We start from the raw sequence: 6,235 nt of genomic DNA, 5'->3' as shown, positions 1-6,235 counted from the left end.
CACGCGGGTGGCTGGGAGCTTTCCTCGCCGAGCTGTAAGGGCAGCCCAGCACCCATCCAATAATTAAAATCTCAAACCCGTGCACAGTCCGGTTTGCCTTGGCTAAAACCAGTGTGAGAAACTTCCTCGCTGCATTTCTGTGTCGTCCGGGCTGAAGTGTTGTCATCCGAGGCTGCTTTGCATGACAATGCGCTGGGCTCTAATTATGCACAAGGATGCTAATAGGCACAGAGCGTGCTGGATCTCCATGGGAAAACTATCTGTTTGCGAGGGGCTGGGAGGGGGAGGAAAGAAAAAGAAAATCCACCCAAACAAAATAAACCATGACAGTTTGGGAAGGGAGGAGGAATGGGGGCGAGGAGAGGGGATGGGGGGAGGCGAGTATGGAGCTAATAAGGCTCAGTTTGGGCTTTTTATTTGATCTTTTTCTCCCTGCTAAGAGACACTCCCATGGTGCTGATAATCTGCCGTGATCTTGCGTTGGTTGAAGCTGGATCTCTAATTTGCAATTATCAAACAGGAGCAGCTCTACAGTGTCTGCAGTGACCTTACATGGCAAGCAGGGGAAACTGAGGCATAGAAGGGCTCAGCCTTGCCTGGCTGCCAGATGTGTGGCTGCACAGGTTCTGTATCCTTGTGCTCCCCACGTCTTGTGCTCCAGCACCCGTTGGTCCCACTTGTTGTACTGCAATAGCAGAGAAATCACTGCTTCACAGCTGAAGAAAAGGCAGCAGGAAATTCAGGTCTGTATCTAGGGCTCACTTAGAAGCTGCTCTTCCCAAGGGGAATGGCATTCTTTTTCTGGATGCCCTGTTGTTTGTTCTCTTCCTACATTAGTTATAAGAGTGCTTTGCAAAGAGAGGGGAATGGGAGCAAGGCAGCATCATCCTCCGTGTCCTCCTGAGTCCTCAGGGCATCATGTCCACTTGTTTGAGAAGGCTGAGGTAGCACTGGAATGGGGAGTGTTTGGAATGGCCGTGGATAGAGCAGCCTGAGCCTTCTGTCCATAACATGACAGAAGGGGTGACTGTGGGAATGTGAACCAGGCAAGGATGCAGGGCCCTAGAAACCCAGCAGGGTCGTGGTGGGGCAGGTTGGATCTGGAGGCTTAGGTTGGCCATCTTTAGAAAAGCAGACAAAATCTGGGGCTGTGTGGAGCTGTGGGAGGAGGCTGCTGACCACACAGTTGACACCTGCCGTGGTGTGAAAATGTGTGACAGATGCCTGGATGGAGGCTGCTAAGTGCAGTGCTGTTATTAACCCTCATTAAAATGCTCCCTCACTTAGTGAATGCAAAGAGCATTAAGGAGCCAGGTGCAGTAGTCTGAGGAGCTCAGACCTTTCACTCTCGGTTGGTGTTGATGGAGTCATCTGGCTTTAATGATACTGGCATTACCTGCTCTGTTGGTGTTTAAAGCAGGGGGTGGATGCTTAAAGGGTTTATTTCTGCCTTTTCTTTCTAACCTCCCTGCATGCTGCAGAAGTCCTGAGTGAGTGTGTGTCTGTGGGTAGGGCACGCTGTCACGGTGCTGGGCGGATGGAGGCTGCTGGGTTACCACTGGGAAGGCTCTGGAGATCCTATAGTGGACATCAGCAAAAGTCAGGACTGAACCCCGATGATCTTAGTCTTTCCTGTTGGGTCATAGTTGAGCATCTCATGATTCGGATGGCTTCATCTCAAGCCTTTCTGCGCTGTTCTCCGTTTAAGAGATATAGAGCCTGTCTTTCCTGTTCTTCCAGGAGAAGCTTGGTCTCCAAATGGTGTCAGTGCTGATGCTCTGTGTTCCCATGCAACATCTCACCAAGGAAGGGATGAGAGATGGGATTGCCCTGGTGCTGGGCCAATAGGGCCAGTAGGATCAGTAGGATTTACTGGGCTAGGCGTCCCTCTGGGCTGGCAGAACTTCCCCATGCCACGGTAGGGATGCTGGGCTCAGAGGAGCCAGCAGCTCCCTGGAAAGCACCCTCCTGCTACCTGAGCACCACTGCAGAACCTTCCCCCTAAACATAATGTGTGCCGTCGTGACGCCAATGAGCTCAATGGCTTTACATGACATGATGGAGAGGAAAACTTGAGCCCGACTTGCTCCAAACTGTTGGGGACTGGGGGAGGGAAGGGAGGGCGTAAACATCCAAGGTTGGAAAAATAATTATCTGCGACTGAAAAACTCTGGGTTTTACCCTGAGAAAAAGGGGATAGACAGCCTGACAGACCTGATGACAGACTGAGTTCGAAAGCACCCTGGCCCCACAGTGCGGAGAGATGCCTTATTGTTTGATCTGGCTGTGAGACAGATTAGCAGCCCCAGGTGGAAAGTCATAATCTGCATTTAAATGGGCCGGTTATAAAAGGTAGGGAGCCCAGGAGCCCGCAGCATTATGCTGTGTCTTTAGGACTGCGTAATCTCTCTTTATTTTCTCCGCAGTCTGACCTGGGGGCACAGTTTCTAATTACCAGGTCACCCTGCTAATATTGTCATTTCCAGCCAGTGGGTGTGAAACCATAGCAACACCACATTTGCTTCCAAGTTTCTAGAGGAATAAAATTTGCCTTTTAATCACAGAAAATGACTGGTTGTCTCCCCAGCCCCCCAACTTACTCCTCACTAAGGCAATTCACTACTGGGGCTTTTTCCAAGATATTACAGAGAGGTCCCTTTGGAAGCTTCATCTTGGGGCTGTGGGTCAAATCAGTGACCTAAGCTTTGGTCCATGGGTCTATAGGCTGGTGGGCTCCCAGTGAGTTGGTCTGAATCATAGTATCATTGAGGTTGGAAAAGATCACTGAGATCATCAAGTCCAACCATCAACCCATCACCCATATCTGGATGCCAAAGCCTCACGCAGTGCAATGGCTCTCCACCAAAGAAACCCCAAATTTTGTTCATAGGATGATTTTTTGCCTTCAAATGTTTGCAGGTGAGCTGGCAAAAGAGAGGAGAGGGAAGAGCTGTGTCTGGGTTACAACAGTGCAAGTGGGAGTTGGTCTCAATGATCCTTATTGGTCCCTTCCAACTGGGGTTATTCTATGGTTCTAATCCTTCCCTCTCAATAGCCAGAGCAATACCCACATGGCATTGTTATGAGCCAGGATTATTCTGTCCCCTCAGAGCAGATAATAGACCTGAACTGGGATGAGCCAGCATAGGAATGTGGGGATGTCCCCAAGGATGGGCTGGAGGCTGCCTGGTGAGAATGGAAGCATGGGGGTGAGGATGGACTGGAGCTCTGCCTCTCAGCACCTGGTGCTGCAGCTCTGTGCTGCACACTGCCTGGGTTTCAGAAGCAGTTTGTGACTCAAAGCGAGTCGGACGTGAACTGGAATCACACTGTAAGGTGATTTTCCAGCTGACAGGAGTAGGTTAATTGTAAACTGTCTACTGAAGCTTTAAAACTCCTGTCCAACCGTATTATTAGCAGTTTAAAATTTATGGAGTGAGACTTTGCTTGGTGATAGTTGGTTTGTGCCCAGACAACGTGTGTAATTAATCCCCGCACCGGGGGAAGGAAAATCAAATTTCAGCCTTTTTTTTTTTCTTTCCCTCTGGCTCCTCTCGGGGTGTGCGGGGGATCTGGCTGGGCTGCAGGAGCACGATGGGGAGCAGCCAGGTCTCAGGAGTGAGAAATGTCACTTTGCAATGAGGGGAACTCCAGGTTGGAGAGTGAGAGTCCCCTGGAATAGCGGGCGAGCTGAAGCTGGGATGTGGGCTCAGAGGCTGTTCTTTGGGTTTGACTGGGACTGGAGCCCACTCACTGCAGGAGATGGGACCAGGAGCCCTGTGCTGCCCCTTCTCTCTGCAGCTTCGCACCAGGTGGCCCATGGGACGGCCCCATGTTCTGCAGCCTGTGGGTTGCCCCAGGTCAGAGCTATGGCCTCGCTAAATGTGCCCTTATTCCCAGGCTGAACGGCCACATCTGTCCGACTACAGCAGCCTGGGTTCCCTCTCTCTGTTACTACGTTTGCTCCCTGTGCAGTGGCTGCAGCGCTCGTGAGCTCATGGACTTAACCCTCAGACCTTCCCACTGTAAACTGTTTTACTCCCTGAAAGTCGAGAGCAGCTCCCAGGCAGGTGATTAATTAGAAATGTGGATTCGGAGGCTTGTTTCCCTTCCCTCTGCGTAGCTGCTGTTATTTCTTATTTCAAATGACTTTTTTATTGAGCGCCTTATAAACATGACTCTGTTTTAATGGAGAAATCGCTCCCCTCCCACCCTGGGCTTTACAAACAGCACGTCTCCAAGCTCGGCTGCTCCTCGCTGATGCTGTCAGCCTCTACATGTGCGCGTGTGCACACAGCCGTGTGCATCCCTGCACACACACATGCAGAACTAAAACAGGAGTTTGATGGCCGTGGGTTTGCTGAGCAGCTTGGATCCAGCCAAGCTCCAGTTGACTTCAATAGAGCCCTGCCTGGTTTATGAGCCTTCGGAGCACAGCCTGAGCAGGGGCAGCTTGTATAACGGCCGTGCATGATTAGTGCTTGTATTACAATAGCACTTCAGGACCCCAATTGCGGCTCAGCGCCCCATTAGAGTAGTCCTTGTACAAACACGTCATAAAGACGCGGGCTCTGACCCAAGCAGCTAACAATTGAGGTCTTTATAGCCCCCGAGGCACCTTAGGATCAATTATTTCTATTACAGTAGCACTTACGGCATGTCTGTGCCCACGCTGCGCTGTCTGTGGGCTGTGCTGGGAATTTGGGGGGCTGTAGGCTTTGCTGGTGGAGCTGTGAGTGATGTTTAGCACTGAGGAAAACTGCTGGGGGAGCAGCAGGAGGGGGTGTGGGAACCTTGTGCTGTTAGCATGGCCCTGGGTGCAATGGGTGCTGCCCACACCATTGCTCTGGTATCGAGCTGGTGCTGCAAGCCGCTGCACATGGGTGCAGGAGAAACCCTTGCAGGCAAGTGCAGCACCTGGCGAGGCTGAGCAGTGGGACGGGGGGGGCAGCAGTGGCTCTGTGTCCTGCAGCACTGCGTGGTGCAGGCTGCATCCCCAGCACCTGCTCTCTGAGAAGTAAGCTGCTCCAGTTCTGCCTGAATCCCCATCCTCAACTGCATCTCCATCCTCACCTGCATCATGCTCATATCACTGTAAGCCTGGGGTTCTGCTGAGAGGTTTAAAGGGTATTTTTTTTTACATTTCCCCTAATTCCTTGGACCCGTTTATGCTTCGTACTTTACCTATTCCAGATGGGTTTATCATTGCAGCAGTGGCTCCGAGCATCCAGCCAACTTTGGCTGCTGTCGGGAAGGACCGTGGGCTTCATTTGTGCCCTCTGGGGTGGGCACAGCTCCCTCCCTAAGGGTGGGATGCAGAGGGAGCCCAAGCTTGCTGCTTTCCCTTTGACATATAAATCTCCATTTAACTGCCTGCTCCCTGGAACTGGGCCCCGAGAAAGGAAAAGAGAAACCCCAGCAAACCTCACTTGCCCAGCACCGCTGTGATATATCACTGCATCCCAAGTACTGCAGCTGGGCAGGAGCCGTGGCTGCTGGCGGGATCCCGGCTCGCAGCTGGCTGCGATCTCTCCTCCTCTCTGGGAGAAAGCCCCGGCTTTAATTCGATGTCAACATGAACAGCTGGCTGAGGAAATGCAAATTGCAGCTCTGCTTCTCAGCAGCTGACACCGCTGCAGGCGGGAGGGCTGCTGGGCTCGGGGAGCTGCATGTGGCTGGGTGGGTGCAGAGCCTGGTGTGCTGGGTGCTATAGGGCGCTGCTCTCCACAAATTCCTAAGAAAAATCCTTAGAAATTCATAAAAGCCTGGAGGATTTCTTCCGAATTCTTCAACGTTGGCTTATATTTTGCAAGCGCGCGGCTGAACCGCCAGTGCGCGTCTCAGCCCCGTGCTCCCCACTGCAGCCACAGTGCTGTGCAGGAGCCGGGGGGCCTCTGGGGGTGCCCCCACCCTGCCCTGCCCCGCAGCTGCGCCGCTCCCTGCCCTGCTGCCTCTGAACCCGCCGCGCAGCATTGCACATCTGTCCTGCGCCCGGCTCTGTTATCTGCTGCGGCTCAAACCTGCCCTGCAGCATTGTAAGAGTTCCCTTGAATTCATTTATTTCCCCCCCCCCCCAACCCCTCCTTCCCGCTCTGCTTTCTAGCACAAAGTGCCCTGAAGCGGTGCAGCTTTTGCAGCATTCTTATTTTTCTTTGCTGTGGGTGCCCCCAAGTCCCAGCTAGGGGGACGTGGAGGGGGTGGGTCAGGAGCTCAGTGCTGCACAGGGACCCGGCTC

Source organism: Gallus gallus, chromosome 18 (genome assembly GCF_016699485.2).
Source record: "Gallus gallus isolate bGalGal1 chromosome 18, bGalGal1.mat.broiler.GRCg7b, whole genome shotgun sequence".
In the NCBI taxonomy this organism is placed as follows: Eukaryota; Metazoa; Chordata; class Aves; order Galliformes; family Phasianidae; genus Gallus; species Gallus gallus.
Note: the sequence above shows the minus strand (reverse complement) of the source record.